The sequence below is a fragment of the Cervus elaphus genome, chromosome 32 (assembly GCF_910594005.1).
Source record: "Cervus elaphus chromosome 32, mCerEla1.1, whole genome shotgun sequence".
In the NCBI taxonomy this organism is placed as follows: Eukaryota; Metazoa; Chordata; class Mammalia; order Artiodactyla; family Cervidae; genus Cervus; species Cervus elaphus.
In genome coordinates this window covers 22714531-22727982 of record NC_057846.1, presented here as the reverse complement: position 1 = coordinate 22727982, position 13452 = coordinate 22714531, and positions in this window count along the sequence as shown.

The window sequence follows — 13452 nt, the reverse complement described above, 5'->3', positions numbered from 1 at the left end:
GGCGCCGTGACCATCCCCAGGAGCCCCCCGGCAGCCCCGTAAGAGGCTGCGGTGCTCTCACTGGCTGGAATCTGGCCCTGGTTACGGGCCTGAGTGTGGACTGAAAGCAAAACCTTAAGATGAGAAATATCACAGGTCACTCTGTCAAGAAAAGGAGATTATACTTTCTGTCATTTGGAAGAAATGAGCTACCAGCCTTTCAAAAGTAGTAGTCAGATTCCACTCTAGCGTAGTCACAAAACCACTCACCCCATACTGAGATGGGCACAGAAAAGGTGCTTCTCTCTGGCTCGTCTGATTTTCTTTAGGAGCCCACACCTATAGGGCAATAGGAAAAACCAACGACAGTCTGCTTAGAATGAACTTACTCTGGTGACCTTAGTCTGTCTGCAATAATACAAACTGCATGGACTTCTCCAGGCGAGAGGACTGGAGCGGGTGAGCTGTGCTGTGCTGAGCCAATCAGTCATGTTTGACTCTTTGCGACCCCATGGACTGTAGCCCACCAGGCTCCTCTGTCCATGGGGACTCTCCAGGCAAGAATACTGGAGTGAGTCGCCCTTCCCTTCTCCAGGGCATCTTCCCCACCCAGGGACTGAAGCCTGGTCTCCCATTTCTCCTGCATTGCAAGTGGATTCTTTACTGTCTGAGGCACCAGGGAAGCCCATAAACTGTCCCAGTTTCAGAAAAATGCTCAGTGCCTTTAACAGAAAGGTTCAGGCTCTCAGTTTCCACTGTCTTCCCTGGTTCTTCTTCAAGATATTCCTGTATCCTGGATGGAGTGGCCGTGATAACTCATCCTCCATATGGGACACTTTAAACACACACACACACACAACTGGTACAACAAGCTGAACATATAAAATAGCACACTTTCCATAGCACCAGCCACTACTCAGGGAACCATTGTTAGCAGCCTCTTTCCAAACATGTTTGCTGCAGATACGCAAACAGAAAGAACTTTTGTAATTAATAAATAGATGCAGGTGATACTTTTGTAATTAATAAATAGAATCACAATGTGCACCTTATTCTATATTATTTATTCGGGACATGTTTGAGATAGAAAAGAAGCATTAGAAGCCTGTGTGCTCAGTCATGTCCATCTCGTTGCCATCCCATGGACTAGAGCCTGCCAGACTCCTCTGTCCATGGGATGTCCCTAGCTAGAATACTGGAGTGGGTTGCCATTTCCTTCTACAGGGGATCTTCCTGACCCAGGGATGGAAGCTGTGTCTCCTGCATCTCCTGCATTGCAATTGTATGCTTTACCACTGAGGAACGCCGTTAACAGGTATTCTGGGATGACAAGCATGAAGGGGTGAAGATATATCCCTGGTAATGGAGGAGAGGCATGGCTCTTGTGACCTCACGGCAGAAAGAATGATTGCATCCATTTCGTGTCCTTTATTTACACGCTAGTTTATGCAATAGAGTGACTGGATGGGGCTCCCTCCTGCCCTGGTCCCTCTGGTGGGCTCCTGGCTTCATCTGGCCCTTTGGGGTATTATGTTGTAGCCCGCACTGGAGTCTGGAGACCTGGTCATTTTCTCTGATGTTGATGTCTGGAACCCCCAAGGCTTTTCTGAAGTGACCTGAGATCTCTGTTGATGAGTGGCATTCTTAGCATGGTTGCATTCCCTTCTGGTGGCACCTAGGACAGTTGGGCTTCATCAAGCCACAGGCAGGCCCAGGGCATCCAGAAGTCCGGCCTTGGGTTCTCCTGTCACCCACTTGCCATTACCTTGTGCCATTTTGGAAGTAACATTGAGCCGAAGACTAGTGTTCCCCAAGGACCTGGAGCTTCCCCTTCCTCTGCCCATGTTGCTGCCAAAATCTTGGCTTTCTCTGCCCACACACCAAAGCTGAGTTGAAAAATATGGAGACAGAGTTTGGAGAAAACAGACAGGTGGCTTTAATCCTCAGCTGGTAGAGGGTAGAACACAGTAGGCTCCTGCCTCAAAACTGTGTCCCCCTTCCATGAGGAACTGTGGGGATTAGATAGATGAGGGCTTGCAGTCAGGGGTAGGTGATGAGCAACAAAGTTGTAAGGATCTTGTATTCTTCCTCTCGCGTTGTTTCAAAAACAGCATTGGTTGGCATCAGGTAGCCTGGTAGTTGGGGCCACTGTCTTTTGTGTATTGTACCCTGACCTTCTTTCTGTAATGCAAACAGAAAAACTACAAGGAGCGGTCTGCAAAGAGGGTGCTATAAAGCTGAGCACCAGATACAGGATGTAATTAGCTTAGAGATAAAGGAGAGTAGGGCTTCCCTGATGACTCAGCAGGTAAAGAACCTGTCTGCAATGGAGACACAGGTTTGATCCCTAGGTCAGGAAGATTCCCTGGAGGAAGAAAGGCAACCCACTCCAGTATTCCTGCCTGGAAAATCCCATGGACAGAGAAGCCCGGGGGGCTATAGTCCCTGGGGTCAAAAAGAGTCAGACACGTCTGAGCACTGGTACAGAATGTAGGTGGTGGAGTTAGGGGCAGAAAAGCAAACTTAGTTACAGACAACAGATTAGGAACCATTGAAGTAAAAACTAGGAGTGATCAGGCCTGCTTACTGTTCTTTATCCTCTTTGTTTTCAGGAAAGAAAAGAAAAACTCATTCCTCCTTTTTCCTTTTCACAGCAACACCCAGAGATGTGCATTTCCAATCCTGAGGTTCCAGCTTCCCTTCAGTGATCTCTGCGTTTCTACAGTTCCCCTCTTCCTAAGAGCTGCTCCTGAGAGAAAAGGTAAACCAAAGCCCCAGAGTTTGTCCTCCTTTACCGCCTTCCCTTCCTCCTGCAGCCTCTCAGTTCTAGAAAGGACAGGCATTGGGCTTCCAATTTCCTCCATGTCACAGCATCCTTCTGTCCAAGGATTACAGCCCAACCAGCTTAGCTGTCACTGAAGGATGGGGGTGGGATGAGGGTTCTCTATCTGTGTGGAAAATGATCTGGGTCATCTAATTTGGTTTTTGACCTACTAAAAATAATTAAGAAAAGTCTCTCTCTCCCAGTAGAAATCGGTTTTCAAGCTGACTATGTTACTGCCGACACAAAGATGGTCAGTGGGGAGCAAAGCTGTTTTCTTATAGCAGACGTCTGCCTTTCTCCCCAGGCACTCAGCTCAGGCTGTCAAAGGGCGCAAGCCTTGAGTAGTCACTGTGCAGGAATGGTGGCACCAGGGGATACCCCGACCTGACACACTCTTGGGCTATTTTATGGGTGACTTACAGCCTCTGGGGTCAGGGCCGCAAAGAAGGAAAGAAAAGTGAGAAAGGGGGCTCCCGCCACCCACATCACTGCTGCTGTTGCAGCTCATCAAAACAAGAGCCTCAAACAGTTGCTGGAAAGTACCTTGAATGATTCCTTCGTAGAAACAAGAGCAGACAGCAAAAACTGCACAGTCAGTTCTGAGCACCATGCAGGCCTCCTCCACTAACCTTTCTGCTTGTCCTCCCTTCATCTTGCTCCTCCCAGCAGCTGAGTTTCAGATCCTATTTCTCTTGGATTTGACTCCTTCTCCCAGTGTTTGTGAAAATCAAGTCCTGCTCCCAGAGGCTCCGGAAAAATGCTCCTGACAACTCAAGGAGGACTCAGCAGGAGGAGGGCCCAGACAGAGCATGGGAGAAGCACAGGATTTGGGAGAAGGTAGACCCATAGCTGGGTCTCAGGTCAGTGGATGTCTGACCTACAACCATTTACTAAATCTGAGACTCAGTTTCCCTATCTGTAAAGTGGGATTCATATTATCTACTTAATGGGCTGTTGTGGGAATTAAAATATGCTCCTGGGTGTGATATCAGCTCTCTGTTGGAGAGACATACTGCTTGGACAATCTCAGCCTTCCTCAAACCACGCAGTTGCCTGCAGGTGTCACAGCTCTTTGGCTGATTTTGTTTTTCCTGGCCACTTCCTGTAGAGTTTCAGAAATAGACTTTAAATTTATTCTTGGGAAGAATTGCTTTTACACCTAATTTCATGTGTAAGAGTTGATTAACATGTTCAAGTGCAAAGAGCTCAGGACCATGAGTTCAAAAGCCAGCTAAAAGCCCCAACCGATATTCTGACTTTGAGAAAAAGCACCCAACTTTCTGGAGGTGGGTTTCTTTATGGGTAAGTGGAGGCTTAGGACCAGGTGGTTGCTGAGGTTCCTTCATCTGTGACATGCTCCGATTTCATCTAATGTTCAAGAATGCAGCTGGCGGGTGTTTTTCCCTCCAGAATGTTCTCTGGCCAGCAGTTTGGTCACTGACTCCTCAGTCTTGCTCTTTACTGACTCAGATTCCTAGTCTCCAGCCCTCAGCTCCCAGGTCCCAGAGTCCCCTCCATAGGCTGTATCCTCCAAGTTCTCTTTTCAGTTCAGGCTTGTAAGGGAGGTTATACTCATGAAAGCAGGGAGATTCAGCTGAAAGAGGAGCCTTGTGGCTCCCCATTATTCCGAGGCTCTTCCTTTCCTTTTCTTTTGTATAGAAAACACTTTCACACTTTTCCTGCCTGAGGCTCCAATGACATTTGACAGCTGTCCTAAACAGAGGCACCTTGGATCTTCCAAGACACCCTACAAGACATTCTTTTAGGGCTTCCCTGGTTGCTCAGTGGTAAAGAAACTGCCTGCCAATGCAGGAGACATGGGTTCAATCCCTGGTCCGGGAGGATCCCACGTGTTGCAGAGTAACTAAGCCCATGTGCCAGATCTATTGAGCCTGTGCTCTAGAGCCTGGCAGATGCAACTACTGCAGCCTGTGAGCCCTAGAGCCCATGCTCCACAAGATAAACTGCCTCAGTGAGCAGCCCGTGCATCACAACTAGAGAGAGGTCCTCACTTGCCAAAACTAGAGAAAAGCCAGTGCAGCAAAGAAGACCCACCACAGCCAAAGATAAATAAATAAATAAAATTATTTTTATAAAAGACATTATTTTAAACAGTAGCCAGATCCAAAGTGCATTAAAGATTCATACCTTTTTTTTAACTTTTTATTTTGTATTGAGCTATCAGTTCAGTTCATTTCAGTCGCTCAGTCGTGTCCGATTCTTTGCAACCCCATGGACTGCAGCACGCCAGGCCTCCCTGTCCATCACCAGCTCCCGGAGTTTACTTGAACTCGTGTCCATTGAGTCGGTGATGCCATCCAACCATCTCATCCTCTGTCATCCCCTTCCCCTCCCACCTTCAATCTTTCCCAGCATCAGGGTCTTTTCAAATGAGTCAGCTCTTCGCATCAGGTAGCCAAAGTATTGGAGTTTCAGCTTCAACATCAGTCTTTCCAATGAACACTCAGGACTGATTTCGTTTAGGATGGACTGGTTGGATCTCCTTGCAGCCCAAGGGACTCTCAAGAGTCTTCTCCAACACCACAGTTCAAAACCATCAATTCTTTGGCGCTCAGCTTTCTTCACAGTCCAACTCTCACATCCATACATGACTATAGGAAAAAACATAGCCTTGACTAGATGAACCTTTGTTGGCAAAGTAATGACTCTGCTTTTTAATGTGCTGTCTAGGTTGGTCATAACTTTCCTTCCAAAGACTAAGCGTCTTTTAATTTCATGGCTGCAGTCACCATCCGCAGTGATTTTTGAGCCCCAGAATATAAAGTCTGCCACTGTTTCCACTGTTACCCCATCTATTTGACATGAAGTGATGGGACCAGATGCCATGATCTTAGTTTTCTGAATGTTGAGTTTAAGCCAGCTTTTTCACTCTCCTCTTTCACCTTCATCAAGAGGCTCTTTAGTTCTTTACTTTCTGCCATAAGGGTGGTGTCATCTGCATATCTGAGGTTATTGATATTTCTCCCGGTAATCTTGATTCCAGCTAGTGCTTTATGCAGCCCAGCATTTCTCATGATGTACTCTGCATATAAGTTAAATGAGCAGGGTGACAATATACAGCCTTGACGGACTCCTTTTCCTATTTGGAACCAGTCTGCTGTTCCACGTCCAGTTCTAGCTGTTGCTTCCTGACCTGCATGCAGATTTCTCAAAAGGTAGGTCATGTGGTCTGATATTCCCATCTCTTTCAGAATTTTCCACAGTGTATTGTGATCCACACAGTCAAAGGCTTTGGCATAGTCAATAAAGCAGAAGTAGATGTTTTTCTGGAACTCTCTTGCTTTTTCAATGATCCAATGGATGCTGGCAATTTTATCTCTGGTTCCTCTGTCTTTTCTAAATCCAGCTTGAACATCTGGAAATTCATGGTTCACGTATTGCTGAAGCCTGGCTTGGAGAATTTTGAGCATTACTTTACTAGCGTGTGAGATGAGTGCAATTGTGCTGTAGTTTGAGCATTCTTTGGGATTGCCTTCCTTTGGGATTGGAATGAAAATGGACCTTTTCCAGTCCTGTGGCCACTGCTGAGTTTTCCAAATTTGCTGGCATATTGAGTGCAGCACTTTCACAGCATCATCTTTCAAGATCTGAAATAGCTCAACTGGAATTCCATCACCTCCACTAGTTTTGTTCATAGTGATGCTTCCGAAGGCCCATTTGACTTCATATTTCAGGATGTCTGGCTCTAGGTGAGTGATCACACCATCGTGATTATCTGGGTCATATTCAATAATGGGGTATAGTCAAGTAAAAATGTTGTGATAGTTTCAGGTCAACAGCGAAGAGACTCAGCCATACATATATATGAATCCATTCTCCCCCACACTCCCCTCCCATCCAGGCTGCCACATAACTCGGAGTGGAGTTCCATATGCTATGCAAAATTATAATGATAATAGCCAGATCCAGAATTGGGGGGAAAAAAAAGATTCATATAGCGATGTCCCAGTTAGTATCTCTTTGTCAACATGTCTCTGTCTTAGAAAAGCCTCCACATGGCACTGTCTCCAACAGACTACCAAGTGGCTTGAGAACTCCAGCTCTGGTTTCAAAGATAAGAGGAATGAGAACCTACTCTATGGCACCGGGAACACCACTCAGCACTCTGTGGTGACCTAAATGGGAAGGAAATCCAAAAAAGAGGGGATGTATGTGAAAAGCGGACTCACTTTGCTGTATAGTAGAACTAACACACCATTGTAAAGCAATTAAACAACAACACCACCACAAACTAAGAGGAGATGAAATCACAGGCCAACCAAGATTCTTTAGGTTGCCTGCTTGTAAAATGACAAATGCAGTCATGAGAATAACTGTGATAACTCCAGTATTTCCAGTCATTATAGAAAAAATGAGGTAATCTAAGCCATGCTATTCACAGTGAGTTCTAAGGTGCAGCAGCATCGCCAGCCGTCATCTGGGAGGTTATTGGAAATGCAGAATCCCAGGCCCCACCCCAGAAATATTGAATCCAAGTCTGCATTTTAAGAGGATCTACAGATTTCCAAAATGTGTAAGTATTTGAAAAGCCCTGATGTAAACTACCTTCAGGGCTTCCCAGGTGGCTCAGTGATAAAGAATCCACCTGCCAATGCAGGAGATGAGGGTTCGATCCCTGGGTCAGGAAGATTCCCTGGAGGAGGAAAAGGCAACTCACTCTAGTATTCTTGCCTGGAGAATCCCATGGACAGAGGAGCCTGGCAGGCTACCACCCAAGGGGTCTCAAAAGAGTCCGATACAACTGAGCAACTTGAGCACACGCTAACTACTTTGAGGGACTTCCCTGGTGGTCCACTGGTCAAGAATCCATGTTCCAATGCAGAGGATGCAGATTCAATCCCTCATCAGGGAACTAAGATCTTACATGCCATGGGGCAACTAAGCCTGAACACTGAAATGAAGATCCTGTGTGCCACAACTAAGACCCAGTGTAGCCAAAAATAAATGAATAACTTTTAAAAATATAAATAAACTGCCTTGAAAATTTAGAGGAACTCTGTGTGGGAAGGTCAACGATTCACATTGCTAGCTCTTCAAGTAAGCAATATCTTCTTCTAGGAAAATATTGTTACTTGTGCTTTAGACTCAAATATGACAGAGACAAATATAGGAAGACCTTCCCCTCTTTCTCCTTCCTTTCAGTGGTAACATGTAATGCTGCAAAAATTGAAAAACTTAGTACAGGTGAGGAGAGAAACAGGAGGTTCCCTTGGGTGGAAGAAAGAGCTCCCAGGCTTGGGAAGGGATAAGGGAGAGGGAAAGATGAAAACTTGTGGCTGAGAAGCTTCTGAGATTAGTGACATTTAATGAAATTTTGCCAAGTGGTTGATGACTTTGCTGTCACTGCTTTTGGAGTTAGATTTATATTTCTTTTGGATGTAGTATAGCAGGAAGATGGGTCATAAAGTGATAGAAAGAGTCCCAGAATTTTCCAGGATTCACATGTACTCTCTCCATAATTCTACTTCTTAGGCCACCAATTTGCAAGGAATAGTGCTGGGAAAATATAAAAATGCAACGTTCAAATGTTAAAGTTCACACATACATTGGATGTCATAACTCCAATGATCTCACACTATAGATAAACATCCTTTTGTCCAGGGACTCCAAGATCATGCTCAAATTCACAAAGAAGAGACAGGCTCAGATGCTGGGTTATACCCTTGACATTCATCACAAATAAAGTAACACTGCCACAACAAAACCTGAGGTCCCCAGTTCTTCTGAAAACTTGAAAGCATAGATATATCTGGTCTTGTGCACAGCTTGGGCGGAAACATGAAGCTCTCTGGAAATTACCAACTCCCATGAAACTCCCAGTTGACACCCCATCTTTGCAGATACGTGAAGTGGTTGTGAAGAGTGAAGTGAAGATGCCAGCGAAGTGAAGATCCCCCTCCCCGCAAGGGAGCTGAGCGCCCAGGAGCTCTTCCATCTCCACCGGAATCATCGTCTTTCTCTGCGCTGGGCTCTGAGCCCTGCAGGGGCTGCTCCAGAAGCACCGAGGGCGTGGTGGCCAGTGCTCCCAGCAACACCTCCTTTCTCTACAGTGCTCCATTCCTGGGCTCCCGGAAGCAAGCTACTTCCTCCCAATCTCCTTAGTGACTGTTCTGGAAGGTCTGAAAGGGTCACACTTAGATGCGCTGCTTCAGTGACTAGAGAACAGCCATCTGGCCCAAATGATTTTCTACTTCTTGCCAGAGCCAACTCAGGCGAAACCTACTTTCCCTCCCAGAAACGATAAGTGGAACACCTGGAGGAGTTGGAGGAGAGGCCGGAGGCTGGGGGACGTGGAGGCCAGGGAGCGTGGTTGCTAGGACTAGTGTTGGGGTGGGGGTCGACGGAGCACCGGCCAGGGTCAGGGAGCGGGCAGTGGGGTCTTCAGAGTGACAGTCACTGAGGGGTAGCCCTGCCTGAGACTAAAGTGATAAGCATGGATTTTATTTATTTATTCTTTTGATGGCCATAGTGTATGGTATATTTCCAGACAGGGCTTATCAAGGAGGAAAAGAAAATGGGCTTCCTGGAGCGACACTCCATGCAGAAGTCTTTCTCTCTCTCTTTTTCTTTCTTTTTTTATTTTTTAAATTATGAAAGTATGATAACACATTTACAGGAGAATATAGAACAAAGTTACATCTAGTTCTACTGCATATTGCAATTATTTTTTAAGTAGATAAATATAATTTTTAGTTGGGGTTCAACTATCAAACTCTCAAAAATTAATAGAATGAATATACAGAAAAGTAGAAAGATATAGTAGACCTGAAAAACACCATGAACCAATTCAAAATAATCAAGATTTATATAATTTTCACACAACAGTAGGATACAGATTCTATTCAAGCTCCCATAGTATAAAACAGGAGACACTGGCACATATCATGGGCATACAACAAGGTGCAAAAATTTCATGGTCTAAAGGTATTAAAATCATATAGAGTCTGTTCTCTTATCACTGTGGAATTATATGTTAGAAGTCAGTATCAAAAGATACTGAAAGGAACCCGTGTATTTTCAAGTTCAATGTGACATCTCCCAAGTGAGATCTTTGACTTTTAGCCATTCAAAGCCTCAATGAAGTTAGAAGACCAAAAAAACACAGGTTGATTGCAGTGAAGAAAGCATTTAAATGAGAAATTAATATCAAAAATACTTTTAAAATGAAGTGGTAAGGATGGATTTTAATTGGTAACCTACCTCTATACTAGGGAAAAGAGACCAGTATGAACTGAGCTCAACTTTGATTTTACAGAAGTAACTGAGTGTTTTCAAGGGAGAATGAAGGACTATGCAGGGCAGTGGACAGGGCTCAGTAGAGTCCGAGAAGTGAAAAATCACAAAAAATGAGAAGATGGGATTTGCCCCAAGTGCCGGGGTCCAGCCTCGGCAGGATCCAGGGGGTATCCTTGGGATGAATGGCGTTGGTGAGAGAAGACACATGAGACCAGCCTTGATAGGGCCAAGTCTGCGAGGGAGAGAGAGAGAGAGCGAGAGATAGTGTGACCAGACGGGGGGTGCTGCAGAGTCTGGCAGGGTCTGGCAATGTTTTATTTTTTACCATAGTTTTTATACCCTAAGTTAGTACATCTCTAAGGGGAAGATAGTTTAACATTACATCAGCTTGATCTTCACAAAACCAGAGTGTTTTCTGCATACTTCTTTGTTTATGAGGGTCTTGTACATTATCTTCTGGCCTTGGGGCCTATTAACATTTTATGCAGGTCAGGTGAATGTAAAACCTATTTTCTGTTTCTATGGTGACCTTAACTGAAAGGTAGCAGTCTCATAGGGCAACAGTACAGAGTGGAAGTATAACCTTGTTAACACAAAAATTAATCCTTCTGCAGAAGTTGTCAGTTGCGTTTATCTAAGAAGTTTACCCCACACTGACTCTGCGACTTTGATGAGACAGCCTCTGCCTAGCACTCCTGGGTGACAATTAACAACCATTTCATTGTTACCACACTAGGGCTAAGCTCTTATTTTTCTAGATCTTTAACTATATTGCCAATGGTTTCCATAACACAACCTTAGCACATTAAGAGTAAAAACACAGCAAGCAAATGTTAACCCAATAACCACTTTTAGAATAATTTTTCTTGTGTTTTCTAATAGGACTTCCTCACCCCCCAAAAAGGCTCTATGTCTATTAGGGTCTTTATATGATCAGGGTCTTTATGCTATTTTATGATTAGGGTATTATGAGCAATCACGCATATTAGTACCAAGGGCATAAACACATTTGCCAAACAAACTAAAACTAAAATACCAGCAAAGGAGTTTAAATTAAAACACTCTTTTCACCCTGGATAATCTCACAAAACACCACCACCCGGGAAACTTACTGATTAAAGTTCTAAGTTGATTCTTATTTGGAAAGAGATCGGGGAAGGCCTTCTGCCTGTGTCACAGAAATTAGGGAGTAGTCTATTGAAGCAAGCATCAGAAAGACAGATATCATCTTTAAGCTGAGCACTGGGGGCAGCTTTTCAGAATCGCTGAAAACCTGATCTGCCTTGCCTGGCAGGTTTTCTCCTGGTGACCTTGTCATGGGTGGGATCTCATGTGCGGGCTCCGGCAACTAAGGAAAGGAATATTTCCTGTCACATCAGTAAACAAGGACATCACAGTCATCAGTGATGGCAGCCCTTCAATGTGAGCCTGTGAACCCTGAGGACACTCAGGAAGGAAAAGAATGCCTGCCATTTTAGCAGCCATCAGACTGCAGCCACTCCCTATCGTGAGCCCTGAGGACAGCCAGGAAGTGAAAACACAGGATACTGGCCCAAGATAGCTGAGGTGCACATCAGCTATCTGATATGAGTCCAGACTCTTGCGTCTTCCCATACATAGAGAAACACTAAATTCCTTAACTTGGGATATCTGGTTTTCTTTAATTAATAATAATCTTTTGACGTTCAGATTGCCTGCCCTTTGTTTCAAAACTTCTATAAAACCCGGCTCCCCAACTCGCCTCCTCAGAGCAGTTCTTTCAGGGCTACTTGAGATGCTGTCTCCTGGGCTTGAAGTCCTAAAGATTTCTGCCGAATAAACAGAACTCTCGACTTCCAGGCTGCATTTTTTTTTTTTTTTTTTAGTTAACAAAACTCATCTGGGTTTGTCAATTGGCGTTTACCGAAGTTAGCCTCCCACGTCCTGCAGAGGTGGGGAGCCAGGGACCCCATCTTGGGCTATTGGCTGGAACGGCCAATTCTTTTGCTAGCCTTGAGTTTTCTCAGGCTGGCATTTTAAGGGCGGGAGGGCTTAGGGTCAGCTAGGGATGCAGCCCTGAGCTGTGAAAAACTAGGTTAGTATTTTGTTCAAGTCTTTATAAGACAAAGTTGAGGCTTCATTGAGAAGAGGCCTCAGAGGAGCCTGATTGGAGATTGGAGCAGGAGTGACTTTGATGTTAATTTAATTTTTATTGGACTATAGTTACTTTACAATGTTGTGTTACAGGAGACATTCTTCATCACTGACCTTGGGGGGGGGGTCCCCATCACATTGACAATCTTCAACAGGAGCTTTTCAAGCTGCGGTTCCCTCTGATTCTGAATAGAGCAGCCCCGCTGAGCACAGACAGCTGATACTCTGTGCTGGGCACCCTGACCACGTGACTCCTCCTCCCTGGGGGAGCGTCTGGGAGAGCTGTGGCTGCCTTCCAGCCCACCCCAGAAGCTCAGCGCAGGGAGATGCCAGCCAACTCAGAGGAGCCATGGAAACAGACTGGCTTTGGCACTGGAACCTGATCTGGATTTTGATTCTGCAACTCCTGTGCCTAAGCTTCCATGTCCTCACCTAGAAACCGAGGGAAGAGCCTGTCTCCTTGGGCTACTGGACTAGATGGATTCATTCTGTAAAGTGTGTAACGTATAATGCTGCTGCTGCTGCTAAGTCGCTTCAGTCGTGTCCGACTCTGTGTGACCCCGTAGACGGCAGCCCACCAGGCTCCTCTGTTCCTGGGATTCTCCAGGCAAGAACACTGGAGTGGGTTGCCATTTCCTTCTCCAATGCAGGAAAGTGAGAAGTGAAAGTGAAGTCGCTCAGTCATGTCTGACTCTTAGCGACCCCATGGGCTGCAGCCTACCAGGCTCCTCCGTCCATGGGATTTTCCAGGCAAGAGTACTGGAGTGGGGTGCCATTGCCTTCTCCAAATGTATAATCAGCATTTATTAAATGCTCATTCCTTTCCTTCTCTTACAGAAGTTCAGAAAGTGCCCGATTTAATAAACAGGCTGAAGACCAAAATTCCCCTTGTAAGTAAGTTGTTTGTAATTTAGAAACAAAATACATTATATTTAGATTCGCGGGACACAAACATTCATCGATGCTAAATATAGATGGTATGCTGCATGCTTACAACAAAACATGCAGAAGCCAAATACATTTTTTTTTTTTTTTTTGCCAGCCAGTCAGATGTGCAAGACGTTCACAAGGACATGAAGATTCTTCCAGAGAGCTCACAACCCAGGCACCTATAATTCTTGTCACCTCACCTGGAATTTTCTCTAAAAGTTAAGAGAACAAATTTCAGTGTCTGCAGACTTGTGTTCATGTCCGGACTCCTTCATTAGTAACTGCGATGTTCCTAAGCCTTAGTTTCCTCATCTGGGAAATGGGCTAAT